Below are 17,769 nucleotides of genomic sequence, written 5' to 3'. Positions count from 1 at the left end.
TGCGTCAAAGCTCCTCACCTAAAAAATCCAAACTCCCTTATGACTCCCTCTTCCCCAATAGGCCAACTTATATTAAATAAGAGAATTTATGCTAAAATAAGTAACTAGGGATCCCCTCTATGGCGCAAGCTTACATTACAACATTATTCACAATCCACAGGATATTTTTTAACCTTAACAAGACCTTATACCCAAAACTCTGTTAACCCACCTATGGAGCGCCCCCAAAGACGATTAAAATCTGTAAAAGGAACTAGGCAAATCCAAGGCCCGACTGTTTACCAAAAACATAGCCTTTAGCAAACCAAGTATTAAAGGTGAAGCCTGCCCAGTGACAATACGTTCAACGGTCGCGGTATCCTAACCGTGCAAAGGTAGCGCAATCAATTGTCCCATAAATCGGCACTTGTATGAATGGCTTAACGAGGTCTTAGCTGTCTCCTGCAGATAATCAGTGAAATTGATCTCCCTGTGCAAAAGCAGGAATATCCCCATAAGACAAGAAGACCCTGTGGAACTTTAAAATCTGCTACCACTCCCATTAACAATACTCACCCACAGGGCCCACTCCCCGGGATTTTGCTGGTGTGCATTTTTTGGTTGGGGCGACCTTGGAGACAAACTCAACCTCCAAATACCAGACAATCCATCTTAACCAAGAACTACCCATCAACGTGCTAATAGTAACCAGACCCAATATAATTGAGTAATGAACCTAGCTACCCCAGGGATAACAGCGCAATCTCCTTCAAGAGCCCACATCGACAAGGAGGTTTACGACCTCGATGTTGGATCAGGACATCCTAGTGGTGCAACCGCTACCAAGGGTTCGTTTCTTCAACGATTAACAGTCCTACGTGATCTGAGTTCAGACCGGAGTAATCCAGGTCGGTTTCTATCTATGTTACAACTCCTTCTAGTACGAAAGGACCGAAGAAGTAAGGCCTATGCCACAAGCACGCCTTCGCACCCAGTAATGAACCCAAATAAATTACTAAAAGCTTCACCACAACTGCCTCCTAGAAAAGGACGACTAGCGTGGCAGAGCTTGGCAAATGCAGAAGGCTTAAGCCCTTTACCCAGAGGTTCAAATCCTCTCCCTAGCTCCAACACAAATCACATGACAATTCACTTAACCCTCACTTACCTTATTATATCAATATCCTATGCTCTCTCCATCCTCATCGCTGTAGCATTTCTTACCCTAGTTGAACGTAAGATTCTAAGTTATATGCAAGCCCGGAAAGGCCCTAATATTGTAGGACCATTTGGTCTCTTACAACCTATAGCAGATGGAGTGAAGCTATTCATCAAAGAACCTATTCGTCCATCAACTTCATCCCCCTATCTATTTATATCTACCCCTATATTAGCCCTTCTCCTAGCAATTACAATCTGAACACCACTTCCCCTACCCTTTCCCCTTACTGACCTAAACCTTGGCATACTCTTCCTTGTAGCTCTATCTAGCTTGTCAGTCTATTCAATTCTATGGTCAGGATGAGCCTCCAACTCAAAATATGCCTTAATCGGCGCCCTCCGAGTAGTCGCACAGACTATCTCCTACGAAGTTACCCTGGCCATTATTCTCCTATCCGTAATTATCCTTAGTGGTAACTACACCCTCAATACCCTAGCTACAACTCAAGAACCTCTCTACCTCATTTTCTCCTCCTGACCCCTAGCAATAATATGATATATCTCCACTCTTGCCGAAACAAACCGTGCTCCATTTGACCTGACAGAAGGAGAATCTGAACTAGTCTCAGGGTTCAACGTAGAATATGCCGCAGGGCCATTCGCCTTATTTTTTCTCGCCGAATATGCTAACATTATACTAATAAATGCACTCACAACCATTCTATTCCTAAACCCCAGCTCACTTAATCTCCCTCAGGAACTCATTCCCCCTACTTTAGCTACAAAGCCCCTCCTCCTTTCCGCAGGATTCTTATGAATCCGCGCCACTTACCCTCGATTCCGATATGATCAACTCATACATTTGCTCTGAAAAAACTTCTTACCCCTAACATTAGCCTTATGCCTATGGCATACCAGCCTTCCTATCTCCTATGCAGGCCTACCCCCCTACCTAAGACACTCAAGGAAATGTGCCTGAATCCAAAAGGGTTACTATGATAAAGTAAATATAGAGGTATACCAGCCCTCTCATTTCCTAATTTTAGAAAAGTAGGAATCGAACCTACACTAAAGGAATCAAAATCCTCTATACTCCCTCTATATTATTTTCTAGTAAGGTCAGCTAATTAAGATATCGGGCCCATACCCCGAAAATGATGGTTTAACTCCTTCCCTTACTAATGAATCCCCAAGCTAAACTAATCTCCACAATAAGCCTGCTCTTAGGAACCTCAATCACAATTTCAAGTAACCACTGAATAATAGCATGAGTCGGCTTAGAAATTAACACTTTAGCTATTCTTCCACTGATCTCTAAAAGCCACCATCCACGAACCATTGAAGCCTCTACTAAATACTTTCTAACCCAGGCAGCCGCATCTACGCTACTTTTATTCTCCAGCATGACCAATGCATGATTCTCTGGCCAATGAGACATCACCCAACTAACCCATCCCATATCATGTATACTACTAACCATTGCAATCTCAATTAAACTAGGCTTAGTCCCATTTCATTTCTGATTTCCAGAAGTTCTTCAAGGCTCAACTATAACAACATGCCTCCTACTAGCCACAGTCATAAAATTTCCACCAACCACACTATTCTACCTAACATCCCCCTCACTCAACCCAACTCTCCTATCTTCAATAGCTATTGCTTCCGCTGCCCTAGGTGGCTGAATAGGACTTAACCAAACCCAAATTCGCAAAATTTTAGCTTTCTCATCTATCGCACACCTAGGATGAATAACCATTATTCTCAACTATAACCCCAATCTGACTTTAATTACGTTCTATCTGTATACTGTAACAACTTCCGCCATCTTCCTCATCCTTAACACAACCAATACCCTAAAACTATCCACTGTTATATCCACATGAACCAAAATCCCATCACTCACCATAATCCTCATGCTCACCCTCCTCTCCCTTGCAGGTCTTCCTCCCCTAACAGGATTCCTACCCAAGTGGTTAATTATTCAAGAGCTCACAAAACAAGAACTAACAGTAGTAGCCACAGCTATTACCCTACTCTCTTTACTTGGACTTTTCTTCTACCTACGACTGGCCTACTGTGCAACCATCACACTACCACCAAACTTCACCAACTACATAAAACAGTGACAAACTAACAAACCAACTAACACCATAACCACAACCTTTACCTCCTTATCAATTATGCTCCTACCACTATCTCCCATAGTACTCGCAATCCCTTAGAAACTTAGGTTATTTAAACCGAAGGCCTTCAAAGCCTTAAACAAGGGCTAATCCCTCTTAGTTTCTGTTAAGGTACACAGGACACTAACCTGCATCTCCTGAATGCAACTCAGATGCTTTAATTAAGCTAGAACCTCCCCCTAGACAGATGGGCTTTGATCCCATAAAATTTTAGTTAACAGCTAAATGCCCTAACCAACAGGCTTCTGTCTACTAGATCCCGGCGCATGTTTAATGCACATCAATGAGCTTGCAACTCAACATGAATTTCACTACAGAATCGATAAGAAGAGGAATTAAACCTCTGTAAAAAGGACTACAGCCTAACGCTTCTACACTCAGCCAACTTACCTATGACTTTCATCAACCGTTGACTATTCTCCACTAACCACAAAGATATCGGCACACTTTACCTTATTTTTGGCGCATGAGCTGGTATAATCGGCACAGCCCTTAGTCTCCTCATTCGAACAGAGCTAGGGCAGCCAGGCACCCTTTTAGGCGATGACCAAATTTACAATGTAATCGTCACCGCACATGCCTTCGTTATGATTTTCTTTATAGTAATGCCTATTATAATCGGAGGATTTGGCAACTGATTAGTACCACTAATAATTGGTGCCGCCGACATAGCATTTCCACGAATAAATAACATGAGCTTCTGATTACTTCCCCCATCCTTCCTACTTCTCCTAGCATCCTCTACAGTAGAAGCCGGAGTCGGAACAGGATGAACAGTATACCCACCCTTAGCCGGAAATCTAGCCCATGCCGGTGCATCAGTAGACCTTGCTATCTTCTCCCTTCACCTGGCAGGTGTCTCATCTATCCTTGGGGCAATCAACTTTATCACCACAGCAATCAATATAAAACCACCTGCTCTCTCACAATACCAAACCCCTCTATTCGTTTGATCTGTCCTAATTACTGCAGTTCTACTTCTCCTCTCCCTACCAGTCCTCGCTGCTGGCATTACAATGCTTCTAACAGATCGAAACCTAAACACTACATTCTTTGACCCCGCAGGAGGCGGAGACCCAATTTTATACCAACACTTATTCTGATTTTTTGGCCATCCAGAGGTCTACATCCTTATCCTGCCAGGATTCGGAATTATTTCCCATGTTGTAGCCTATTACGCCGGTAAAAAAGAACCCTTTGGCTACATAGGCATAGTCTGAGCCATACTATCCATTGGTTTCTTAGGCTTTATCGTATGAGCTCACCACATATTTACAGTTGGTATGGACGTAGACACCCGAGCTTACTTCACATCCGCCACTATAATCATTGCAATCCCCACTGGCATTAAAGTCTTCAACTGATTAGCAACCCTACACGGTGGAACAATCAAATGAGACCCACCCATACTATGAGCCCTAGGCTTTATTTTCCTCTTCACCATTGGTGGACTAACAGGCATCGTCCTTGCCAACTCCTCCCTAGACATCGCCCTGCATGACACCTACTACGTAGTTGCACACTTCCACTATGTACTGTCTATGGGGGCAGTATTCGCCATTCTAGCTGGCTTCACACATTGATTCCCACTGTTCACTGGCTACACCCTTCACTCCACATGAGCTAAGGCCCACTTTGGAGTAATATTCTTTGGAGTCAACCTAACATTCTTCCCACAACATTTCCTAGGCCTAGCTGGTATACCACAACGATACTCAGACTACCCAGATGCTTATACCCTATGAAACACCCTATCCTCCATCGGCTCCCTCATCTCCATAGTAGCTGTAATTATACTAATGTTCATTATCTGAGAAGCCTTCGCATCCAAACGGAAAGTAGTGCAACCAGAACTTACCTCCACAAACATCGAATGAATTCACGGCTGCCCTCCTCCCTATCATACCTTTGAAGAACCAGCCTTTGTCCAAGTACAAGAAAGGAAGGAATCGAACCCTCATAAGCTGGTTTCAAGCCAACCGCATCAAACCACTCATGCTTCTTTCTTATGGGTTGTTAGTAAAATCATTACATAGCCTTGTCAAGACTAAATCACAGGTGAAAACCCAGTACATCCCATCCCAACTCCATGGCCAACCACTCTCAATTTGGTTTTCAAGGCGCTTCATCCCCTATTATAGAAGAACTTATTGAATTTCACGACCACGCCCTAATAGTCGCACTAGCCATTTGTAGCCTAGTCCTATATTTACTAGCTCTTATACTTATAGAAAAACTATCCTCTAATACCGTCGACGCACAAGAAGTAGAACTTGTCTGAACAATCCTACCCGCCATTGTCCTAATTATGCTAGCCCTCCCATCCCTTCAAATCCTCTACATGATAGACGAAATCGATGAGCCTGACCTCACCCTCAAAGCTATTGGCCACCAATGATACTGATCCTACGAATATACAGACTTTAAAGATTTATCTTTTGACTCTTATATACTACCAACTACAGATCTACCACTCGGCCATTTCCGCCTCCTAGAAGTTGATAACCGCATCGTCATTCCAATAGAATCCCCGATTCGAATTATTGTTACAGCTGATGACGTTCTCCACTCCTGAGCTGTTCCTAGCCTTGGTGTAAAAACCGATGCAATTCCAGGACGACTGAACCAAACTTCCTTTATCACAACCCGCCCTGGAGTCTTCTACGGTCAGTGTTCAGAAATCTGTGGAGCCAACCACAACTTCATACCTATTGTAGTAGAATCAGCCCCTCTAACACACTTCGAAAACTGATCTTCACTTCTAACATCCTAATCATTAAGAAGCTATGAACCAGCACTAGCCTTTTAAGCTAGAGAAAGAGGATTATTCATCCTCCTTAATGACATGCCCCAACTAAACCCCGCACCTTGACTTTTTATCATACTTACTTCATGACTCACTTTTTCTCTTATCCTGCAACCCAAACTCCTACTATTTACCCCAACCAACCCACCCTCCAACAAAACACTACTCACTACAAAACCCCACTCCTGAAACTGACCATGAACCTAAGCTTCTTTGATCAATTCATAAGCCCAACCCTCCTCGGAATCCCTCTCATCCTCGTTTCACTGTTATTTCCAACCCTATTACTTCCTTCTCCTGGCAATCGATGAGTTACAAATCGTCTCTCAACTCTTCAACTCTGATTCCTCCACTTAATCACAAAACAACTAATAACCCCATTAAACAAAAAAGGTCATAAATGAGCCCTAATCCTATCATCACTCATAATTATACTTCTAACAATTAACCTATTAGGCCTCCTACCTTACACATTCACACCTACCACCCAACTATCAATAAACCTAGCCCTCGCCTTCCCTCTATGACTTGCCACCCTGCTAACAGGCCTACGAAACCAACCCTCAGCTTCTCTTGGGCACCTTCTACCAGAAGGCACCCCAACACCTCTAATTCCTGCCCTCATCATAATTGAAACAACAAACCTTCTTATTCGCCCTCTAGCCTTAGGAGTTCGCCTCACAGCCAACCTCACAGCAGGACACCTACTCATCCAACTCATTTCAACAGCCACTACCGTCCTCCTTCCCATTATACCCACCGTGTCTCTTCTAACTATAACAATTCTACTCCTCTTAACAATTCTAGAAGTGGCCGTAGCAATAATCCAAGCATATGTCTTTGTACTTCTTCTAAGCCTTTACTTACAAGAAAACATTTAACCCTTAATGACACACCAAGCCCACTCATTTCACATAGTAGACCCAAGCCCTTGACCCATTTTTGGAGCAGCAGCCGCCCTCCTCACCACTTCTGGACTAGCCATATGATTTCACCACAACTCTATCCAACTCTTACTCCTAGGCCTACTCTCTATAATCCTAGTGATACTCCAATGATGACGTGACATCGTACGAGAAAGCACATTCCAAGGCCACCATACCCCTACAGTCCAAAAGGGCTTACGTTACGGAATAATTCTATTTATTACATCCGAAGCATTCTTCTTCCTAGGATTCTTCTGAGCATTCTTCCACTCTAACTTAGTTCCCACTCCAGAACTCGGAGGACAATGACCCCCTATAGGAATCAAACCTCTAAACCCAATAGAAGTCCCCCTACTGAATACTGCTATCCTCCTAGCCTCAGGAGTCACTGTTACATGAGCACATCACAGCATCACAGAGGGTAATCGAAACCAAGCTACCCAAGCTCTACTTATAACCGTCCTATTAGGATTCTACTTTACAGCACTTCAAGCAATAGAATATTATGAAGCCCCATTCTCAACTGCCGACGGAGTCTATGGATCAACCTTTTTCGTCGCCACAGGATTCCATGGTCTCCACGTAATCATTGGATCCTCCTTCCTCTTGATTTGCCTCCTCCGCCTCGTAAAATTCCACTTCACATCCAACCACCACTTTGGCTTTGAAGCAGCGGCCTGATACTGACATTTTGTTGACATTATCTGACTGTTCCTCTACATAACAATCTATTGATGAGGATCTTGCCCTTCTAGTATATTAATTACAATTGACTTCCAATCTCTAAAATCTGGATCAAAACCAGAGAAAGGCAATTAACATAATCCTCTTTATATTCACAATTTCCCTATCACTGTGTATTATCCTAACTTCACTAAACCTTTGATTAGCTCAGATAAATCCAGATTCAGAAAAATTGTCCCCATACGAGTGTGGTTTTGACCCACTGGGCTCTGCCCGCCTCCCATTTTCAATCCGATTCTTCCTTGTCGCAATCTTATTCCTCTTGTTCGACCTAGAAATTGCCCTCCTACTGCCCCTCCCATGAGCTACTCAACTCCTCTCCCCTCTCACTACCCTAACATGAACCTCCGCAGTCATTCTCCTCCTCGCATTGGGGCTAATCTATGAATGAATTCAAGGGGGCTTAGAATGAGCAGAGTAACTTCAGAAAGTTAGTCTAGCAAAGACAGTTGATTTCGGCTCAACAAACCACAGTCCTACCCCGTGACTTTCTCAATGACCTTTCTGCATCTAAGCTTCTACTCTGCCTTCACCCTAAGTAGTTTAGGACTAGCCTTTCACCGAATACACCTAATTTCTGCCCTACTATGCTTAGAAAGTATAATACTATCAATATACATTGCCCTCTCTATGTGACCTATTCAAACCCAAACAACATCCCCCACCTTAATACCCATTCTTATGTTAGCGTTCTCAGCCTGTGAAGTAGGCACTGGTCTAGCAGTCCTAGTAGCTTCCACCCGAACTCATGGATCAGACCATTTACACAATCTAAACCTTCTACAATGTTAAAAATTATTCTTCCCACAATCATATTACTCCACATAACCCCAGTAATGCCTCCGGTATCTCCAGTGACCCCCCCAGTAACCCCAGTGACCCCCCCAGTAGCTCCTAGTAGCTCCCAGTAACCCCAGTGTCTATCCCAGTAGCTCCCAGTAACTCCCAGTAATCCCAGTGTCCATCCCAGTAACTCCTGGTAACTCCCAGTAAGCCCCCCAGTAGCTCCCAGTAACTCCCAGTAACCCCAGTGACCCCCCCAGTAGCTCCCAGTAACCCCAGTGTCCATCCCAGTAACCCCAGTGACCCCCCCAGTAGCTTCCAGTAGCTCCCAGTAACTCCCAGTGTCCCCCCCAGTGCCTCCCAGTATGTCCCAGTTTAACCCAGTTCCCCCCCTGTGGGCCCTGGGCTGGGTGGGGGAGGGGCTGGCTCACATTTCCATGGCAACATCCCTTTCCCTCTGGCCCAGTTTCTCCCAGTTCCTCCCAGTTTAACCCAGTTTTTCCACATTTTTCCACATTTTTCCACATTTCCCCCCATTTTCCACATTTTTCCCAGATTTTCCCCCATTTTTCCACATTTTCCTGAATTTTTCCCCATTTCCCCCCCATTTTCCAGATTTTTCCCAATTTTCCTACATTTTCCCAGATTTTTTCCCATTTTTACCCCATTTTCCCAGATTTTTCCCCATTTTCTCCAGATTTTCCCAGATTTTCCCCCCATTTTCCCAGATTTTTCCCCATTTTTTCCACATTTTTCCCACATTTTTCCCACATTTTCACACATTTTTCTCCAGATTTTCCCAGATTTTTTTCCCATTTTTTCCACGTTTTCCCCGATTTTTTATCACATTTTTCCCAGATTTGCCCAGATTTCTTCCCCCATTTTCCTGGATTTTTCCCAGAATTTCCCATATTTTCCCCATTTCTCCAAAATTTTTTTTATCTTTCCCCATTTTTCCCCATTTCCTGGATTTTCTCCCATTTTTTCCACATTTTCCCAGATTTTTCCTCATTTTTCCCAGATTTTCTCAGATTTTTCCCCATTTTTCCCAGATTTTCCCAAGATTTTTTCCCATTTTTTTAAATCTTTCCCCATTTTTCCCCATTTTCTGGGATTTTTTCCCATTTTTCTCCATTTCCCCCCATTTTCCCCAGAATTTCCAGCATTTCCCCCTTAGTTTTTCCCCATTTTCCCAGATTTCTCCCAGATTTTCCCAGATTTTTCCCTATTTTTTCTTTTTTTTCCCGGATTTTTCCCAGATTTTTCCTCCACTTTTCCCAGATTTTCCAGCATTTTCCCAGATTTTTCCCACATTTTTTCCCATTTTTCCCACATTTTCTCAGATTTTTTCTCCAGATTTTCTTCCAGATTTTCCCACATTTTCCCACATTTTCCCAGATTTTCCCCCATTTTTCTTGATTTTTCCCGATTTTCCCCATTTTTCCGGATTTTTTTCCCATTTTTCCCATTTTCACACATTTTTCCTCATTTTCCACCATTTTCACGGATTTCTCCTCATTTCCCCCATTTTCCCACAGTTTTTCCCAGTTTTTTCACATTTTCCCAGATTTTTCCACATTTTCCCCAAATTTTTCCTCCATTTCACCTTCATTTTCTCGGATTTTTCCCCATTTTCCCACATTTTCCCAAATTTTTTCCCACATTTTCCCAGATTTTCTCCCTATTTCCCCAGATTTTTCCTCATTTTTCCCATTTTTTCCCAGATTTTTTCCCAATTATTTTCCCCATTTTCCCGGATTTCCCCCCTTTTTTTCCCACATTTCCCCGGATTTTTTCCCAATTTCCCCCCATTTTCCATGATTTTTCCAACATTTTTTCCACATTTTCCCAGATTTTTCCTCATTTTCCCCCATTTTTCCCAGATTTTTCCCCATTTGTCTCACATTTTTTTCCCCATATTTCCAGATTTTCCCAGAATATTCCCCATTTTCCCCCATTTTCTCCCTATTTTCCCAGATTTTTCCCATTTTTTCCCCTTTCCCCCCCATTTTTTCCAATTTTCCCCAGATTTTCTCCCATTTTCCCCAGAATTTCCCAGGGTTTTTCCCAATTTTTCCCCATTTTTCCAGTTTTTTCCCTTTTTTTTCCCCATTTTCCCGGATTTTTTCTCGATTTCCCCCCATTTTCCCAGATTTTCCCCCCATTTTTCCCACATTTTCCCAGATTTTCACACATTTTTCCCCATTTCCCCCCTTTTTTTCCTCATTTTTCCATATTTTCCCATATTTTCCCACATTTTCCCCAGAATTTCCCACATTTTCCCCCATTTTTTCCCATTTCCCCGGATTTTTCTCACATTTTTCCCAGAATTTTCCGCAATTTCCCCATTTGCCCACATTTTCCCAGATTTTTCACCATTTTCCTGATTTTCCCCCCATTTTTCCCACATTTTCACAGATTTTTCTCCAGATTTCCCCCCCATTCTTCCCCCATTTCCCCACATTTTCTTGGATTTTTGGGTCCCCAGTTTTCCAAATTTCCCAAATTTCCCCAGTGGGAAAAAATGGGGGGAAAAAACCAGGAATTTTGGGGAAAATGGGGAAAAATTGGGGAAAAAAGTGGGAAATTTGGTGAACAGGAATGAAAAATTGGGAAAAATGGGGGAAAATTTGAGAAAAAAGTGGGAAATTTGGGGAAAATTGATAAAAATGGGGAAAAATGGGGGGAAATTTAGGAAAACTGGGGGGAAATCCAGGAAAATGTGGAAAAATGGGGGAAAATTTGGGGAAAAAGTCAGAAATTTGGGGAAATGGGGGATTTTGAGGGGAAATGGAGGGAAAACTGGGAAAAAAGTAAGAAATTTGGGGAAAACAGGTGAAAAATCAGGAAAAATGGGGGATAATTGGGAAAAATTAGGGGAAATTTAGGAAAAAATTGGGAAAAAATGGTGGAATTTGGGGAAAATGGGGAAATTTGGGAAAAATGGGGTGAATTGAGAAAAAAAAAGGGGGAATTTGGGTAAAATTGGATGAAAAATTGGGGAAAGTTGGGAAAAATGGGGGGAAATTTGGGGAAAATGGGAAAAAACGGGGGAAATTTGGGAACAATGGAAGGAATTTGGAAAAAAAATGGGGAAAAATTGAGAAAAATGGGGAAATTTGGGAAAAATGGGGGAAATGGGGGGAAAATTGGGGAAAGAGTGGGAAATTTGGGAGAAATGGATGAAAAACTGGGAAAAATGAGGGGAAATTTGGGAAAAACTTGGGTGTCCCCACCAGGTTCGGCCCCGCCATGGCCCCGATAGCCCTGGGATCAGGTGAGACCCCTTCCCCATGCCCTGACCCCTCTCCCTCCCCGAGGTCATTGCCCTGACCCCCCGAGTCCAGGCTGTCACCCCTCCCCCACCCCGTGGCCCCTCCCACACTTTATACCCCTTCCCCATTCTGTGGCCCCTACACCATTCGGTAGCCCCTACCCCACTCTGTGACCCCTCTCCCACTTCATGGCCCCTCCCCCACTCTCTGACCCCTCCCCCACTCTATGGCCCCTCATCCACTTTATGGCCCCTCCCCCACTCTCAGACCCTTCCCCCACTTTATGGCCCCTCCCCCACTCTGTGGTTCCTCCCCCACTCTGTGACCCCTCCCCCATTCTGTGACCCCTCTCCCACTCTGTGACCCCTCCCCCACTTTACAGCCTCTCCCCCACTCTGTGACCCCTCCCCCACCGACACCTTCTCCCTGCAGAGAGAACAGCCAACACACTATTTCACTTCTCACTTTAACAAAGTTCTTTTCTCCTTCAAGCCCCTCAAAGGCGCCAAGGCCACATAGGAGGTCACACACAAACAGTACTCCTCTTCCCACTTGACTACACCTTCTCCCTCACTGTTCTACAGGGAACACCAGGAATCTGCTCGCAGAGGCCTCTCCTTTCCCATCAGTAGCTCAGCACAAGGAGCTAAAGGAGCTCAAGCCTTAGGCGACAAGAGCTGACAGCGAGGAAACTTTGGGAGCAAACTAATGCTGCTAACACGGTCCCAGCTGAATCCAGCACACAATCACAGAATCCAAGAGTCCTTCAGCTTGGAAAAGACCTCCAAGCTCACTGAGTCTTGTGCAGTCCCTCCCCGACCGCCTGCAGGGACTGGATGATGCTTTGCACAAGCACCAAAAGGAATGTTGTGAAAGCCATGGCCTGCAGGAGGACACAGAGAAGGGCTTGGTTGGGGCTGGGAAGGAGGGAGCTGGCGCTGGGGGAGCGGGGATGGAGCCTCGGGGATGTGGCGCAGCAATGACAGGGGCCCAGGCAGCTGACAGGCGGCAAGGCCTCACCCCCTGCCCCAACAGCAGCACTGGGCCCTGCCCAAGGTGCTCCTGCCAGGGGCTGGGCCCTGCAGGCAGGGGCAGAAGCCACTCCCTGGGGCGGCCTTGCTGCCCCGGCCCTCGTCCGGCCCAGCCTCTCCCTGTGTGCGTGCTCCCCACAGCACAGGCTGCACTGGGCAGCATCCTCTGATGGGCCCTGCAGAGCTGCCCCACGGGGATACTTCCCTTTTATGTCACAGGTGCCACAGCCTGTCCCAGCCAGCCCTGCCCATTGTCCCCACCCCGGCTCAGTGACTCACAGTGGCCCCTGGCAACCAAAGAACCAAAGCCCCACACCCCCAGAGTGCAGCCCTACCCATGTGCAAGGGGTCCTCAAAGGGTTCCCTGCACAAAGCAGCCCCTCCAAACCCTTGTCAGATAGAAAACTGGGGGACGTGACCCTTGGATGCTTTTAGTACAGAGATACAAGCTTTTCTTGAATAATGGAGGGGGTCACTTTTTAATTATTAATATTTACAGTTATCCATTTGGGGACAGGATGTCCTACAGGCTAATGTGGTGTCACATTTGGAGTGAAAAGTACTTTTCAAAGAAACCCAGGGTGCATGGGTGATGCAGAGGAAGCTGCCAAGTCACCCAATGTGAAGCTCAACACTGCTTTGCAACAGCACTGCCCTTTCACACACATCTTTGGCAAAGACAAAGATGTCAGGCTTTAGTTTCTAAATCAGTAACACTTGACAAGACCTCTTTATGAACTGACAGCAAGAGAACTTAGGAGCAGCTTAGGGTTGGCAAGTGTAGGAGCCAAGAAGAGAAGGGCTGATGGGTATGTCATGAACACTGACAGCTGGATGGTCGTGGAGCCGACCAAGGACTGCCAGACACCAAAGACATCACCTGCTGGACTTGGCCCAAACACAAGCCCCCTCCTCTCCCTTCTCAACCACTCAACCACAACCTGCACACACCCACACCTGCCAGGGCCAACTGGCTGTTTCTCTTCTCTTTTCTGCCTGGGGGCGAAGGAAGAAGGACAGGGAGGGCATTTGCCTTCGGGCCAGAGGGAAGGGGAAGGAGATCCCCCCAGATCCATCCCTGGCAGGATGGAGGCTGGAGGGGACATTGGGGGATCCCCAAGAATATTTTCGAGGGGAAGGAAGGATGGGGCACCCACAGGGGGTTGAGGGGGGGAGGGACCCAGGAATCTCGTGGTGGGACACTGGGGAGTTCCCAGCAGTTTCTTGGGGGGGTGGACCCCCAGCAGTCCGGGGTGGAAAAATGGATGGAGGAATCCGCCGTAAAGGGTGGGTGACACCCAAAAGACTCTAGGAGGGGGTCGGGAGGGTCCCCGGAGTCCTGAAGAGTGTTTGGGGGTCCCCAGGAGGGAGTCTGGGGGTCTGAGGTGGTCCCAGGAGATTTTCAAGGGTTAAGGGGATGCACAGGAGATTTGGGGGACGAGGGGGAAAGGCGGAGGGTCCCCAGGAGTCTTGGGGGGGATCTGGGCGGTTCCCGAGAGTCTTGGGGGAGATTCGGAGGGGTCACCAGGAGCCCCCGGACCCCCTGAACTCACCCCACACCACCATGGCCTCATTGGGGCCGCACGTGAAAAACAGCGTGGCAGGGGGAGACCCTGGGGCCGGGATTGATCAGGACCAATCGGGTTCAATCCCGATCCTCCCCTCCCCTGCCATCACCGCCCCGCTCCCGGCAGCCCCTGCGGAAGTTTCGACGTTCTATCGGATGACTCACCGACACAAGGACAGGGGCCCAGCAGAATTTGGCAATGACGTCATTCCAGCAGAGCCGTTCTATTGGCTGTGACCCACGAGGGAGCCCCAAAACCTGTTCATGGCTTTGGGGGGAAGGACAGCCGGTACGGCCGGGAATGGGGGTGCAGAGGGTGTTCAAGTGCCCAGGAAAGGGGCAAAAAACTTTCCCCTCTCCCTCCCAGTGCCCCCTCAGCCCATCCCAGTGTCTCCCCTCTCCCCCAGTGCCCTCTCAGTCCATCCTGGTCTCTCCCCTGCTCTCCCAGTGCCCCTGTCCACCGAGGTCCCAGCCTGGCCCTGCCCCCTGCTGTGCTCCGGCCTGGATTTCTCCCCTGCAGGGGCAGCTGAGGTGGTTCCAGGGCGGGCGGGAGTTTTCGAGGCAGGGGGTCCCTTTATCATTCATTTGTTAATTGCTTGTTTGTTTGTTTATTTACACTTTAATTCACCCCATCATTTCCCTTTATCATTCATTTGTTAATTGCTTGTTTGTTTGTTTGTTTACACTTTAATTCACCCCATCATTTCCCTTTATCATTCATTTGTTAATTGCTTGTTTGTTTGTTTGTTTACACTTTAATTCACCCCATCATTTCCTCTCACCTCCCCAATTAATCACCCCTGCTACTCTAATTAACATCCGCCCACATGGGCCTTTAACAATCAACCCCAAACTTTTTTCCAACCCTTCAGAAAAAAAGGAATCAAACCTTTATCACCAACTCCCAAAGCTGGCATTTTCATTAAACTATTCTCTGAACCACACCACCTTAAATCGCCCGAATCGCCCCCCGAGACAACCCTCGTACAAGTTCTAGTACGACAAACAACGTCAACAACAGACCCCAGCCCGCAATTAAAAATTGACCAACCCCCCAAGAATAAAACATGGCCGCTCCCTCAAAATCCAACCGAACAGATAAAACACCCCCACTATCCACCGTGTTCATCCCCAACCACTCAGACAGCCCTACAATAAATACCCCGCCCCCCAACACTAAAACTAACCCAACACCATACCCAACAACCCGCCAGTCCCCTCAAGTTTCAGGAAATGGATCTGCTGCCAATGAGACCGAATACACAAAAACCACCAACATCCCACCTAAATATACCAGAAATAGCACTAATGATACAAAAGACACCCCCAAACTCATTAACCATCCACACCCCACAATAGACGCCAACACTAACCCCACTACTGCATAATATGGGGAAGGATTAGAAGCAACTGCTAATCCCCCCAAAATAAAGCTAACACTTAAAAATAGTATAAAGTATGTCATAACAATTCCTGCTTGGCCTCTATCCAAGACCTTTGGCCTGAAAAACCATCGTTGTAATTTCAACCATACTGCTGGAACCGCCCCTGTCTGGGCGGGCCTGTCAGCCTGGGGCACCTCTTCACCCGAGCCTGGGGGAACGGGTCGGCAACTGGGAGGGGCTTTGGTAAGAAATGGGGCGGCTGAGAAGGGGTTGGAGGTCGTGGGGATAAGTGGGAAGGGGTTTGGGGGAGTTTGGGGGTTTGGGAGGGAGGTTGGGGAGATTGGGGCAGCTGTGAGGGGTTTTGGGGAATCGTCGGGGATGTGGGAAGGAACTGGGAGAGAGTTTGGGGGCATACTCAAGGGGAAGGGGGCAACTAGGAGAGGGTTTGAAAGGTCCTGGGAGGGCTGGAGGTAACTGGGAGGGGTTTGGGGGCATCTTGTGGGTTTTTGTGGGTCTGGCAGGTAGTCTGGGGGCCTCGGAGGGTTTAAGGGGAAGTTGGGAGTGTCCTGTGGGACCGGGATGGGATTTGAGGGTTCCTGGAGGGGCTGGGAGGGCTTTATGCCTTTATACTGCGGGCATTGTCTAGTATTGATGGGGGTAATCCATGAGTTGACTGTTTCATAATCATCCAAATTTTAACAAGACTTTGAAGGTGGTCAACCTCAGTTTGAAGCAGCTCATTTTTAGCAACAAATTTATCCGATTTTTCTCCTGTTTCTCTCTCAAAGGCTAACGATGACTTCAACACCACATTTTCTGATTTCAAAACAGTAGACTCAACATCAGAAATCCATTCATGACTTCCCTGTCACCACTCCATCCGAATGTCTGTGCACTCACTGTGGCCTGAGAGAAACCTGCCTGTTTGCAGTGCACTGACTGGGCAACTTTTCTTTTTGCAGGTGGAAAAGGGTAGATAAAGAAAAAACAGATGGGTCCAGCAGAAGTGATGCTGCTTCTGTCAAAAGCAGAGCAGAGGCTGAAAGCACTTTAGGAAGTTGCTTACAGAAGCACTCGTGCATTCCAAGTTACAGCTCAGGAGTCTCAGTGACTTGTCCAACATGGGAGCTCCTTTTCCATTTCTCAACCCCCAGATTCCTCAGGAGTAGGAAACTGAAAACACTGACTGAGAAAAGCTCCATTCCTTCCTAATAATTGTGCTTTGTCCTTCCCATTTGACAGTGCTCTTGGAAATGTGCTGGTGTGATCTGGATCTGGGAGCAGCCCTGACCTCCCACAGCCCTGACCACACACACCTCATCCAACGGCAGGAAGAACCTGCCTGGCTCCTGCTGGGGTTCTCACCACCCACCGACAGCTTCTCCCTGCAGAGGGGTGGGTAACTACCCAGGCAGGATGAGACCTGACCCCAGCAGGCAGCAAAGTCCCTGCCCTGGCACAAAGAACCCCGGAGCACAGGGACCCTGCTCTGCAGGACAGCCCCGGGCATCCCTGGCTGCACCCCCACCTTCCCAGCCCGCAGCCATCCCTGGGAGAAGGAGCCCACCTGCGCTGTCCCTCTGACGGTGCTGCAGGGAAGGCCTGCCCTGGAGAACATCCTCCTCCGGTGCAACAGAGAAACTGGGAGAGTCCTGACAGATGTGCAAGGCTGTGGGATGTGGTAGCTTTAGGAGATTCCTCCAGGAACACAAGTGACATTGCCCTGCACCTGTAGACTCACTCTGCAGAGGAGTGTGAAGTTGTGTCCCCAAGTTGTGTCTCAGCTGAACACCTGCCATCTTTCTGCTGCCTTTAACCTCCCTTTGCCTTTCTTCTCTTCTCTCGTGCCTACAGGCAGTGCCCTCGGCCCTGCTGGGCTGTGCAGAGGAGCTGCTCCTGGGCAGAGCTGTCTCTCTGCAGTGCTGCCCG

The 17,769-nt window shown here is 46.9% G+C and overlaps 2 long non-coding RNA genes across 3 annotated transcripts in view; one reads left to right on the top strand and one right to left on the bottom strand.

Moving 5' to 3' along the window:
* The window catches only part of LOC127461965 (uncharacterized), a 50,768-nt gene extending 48,714 nt beyond the window's left edge, over positions 1–2,054 (top strand). Inside the window, exon 2 of the long non-coding RNA XR_007900245.1 lies at positions 1,928–2,054. This is a non-coding gene — a long non-coding RNA (uncharacterized LOC127461965). The remainder of the gene's footprint in view (positions 1–1,927) is intronic.
* Positions 1–15,978, bottom strand: part of LOC127461964 (uncharacterized) — a 54,522-nt gene extending 38,544 nt beyond the window's left edge. The window contains exon 1 of one of the 2 annotated variants that reach the window (XR_007900243.1): positions 15,436–15,978. This is a non-coding gene — a long non-coding RNA (uncharacterized LOC127461964). The remainder of the gene's footprint in view (positions 1–15,435) is intronic. The other variant, XR_007900244.1, reaches the window with a different exon arrangement.
* Positions 15,979–17,769: the final 1,791 nt, after the last annotated feature.

This window comes from Manacus candei, unplaced genomic scaffold (genome assembly GCF_025592945.1).
Source record: "Manacus candei isolate 608988 ecotype Guabito, Panama unplaced genomic scaffold, ASM2559294v1 h1tg000117l, whole genome shotgun sequence".
Classification (NCBI taxonomy): Eukaryota; Metazoa; Chordata; class Aves; order Passeriformes; family Pipridae; genus Manacus; species Manacus candei.
Note: the sequence above shows the minus strand (reverse complement) of the source record. Positions and strands in the feature narration are given on the sequence as shown.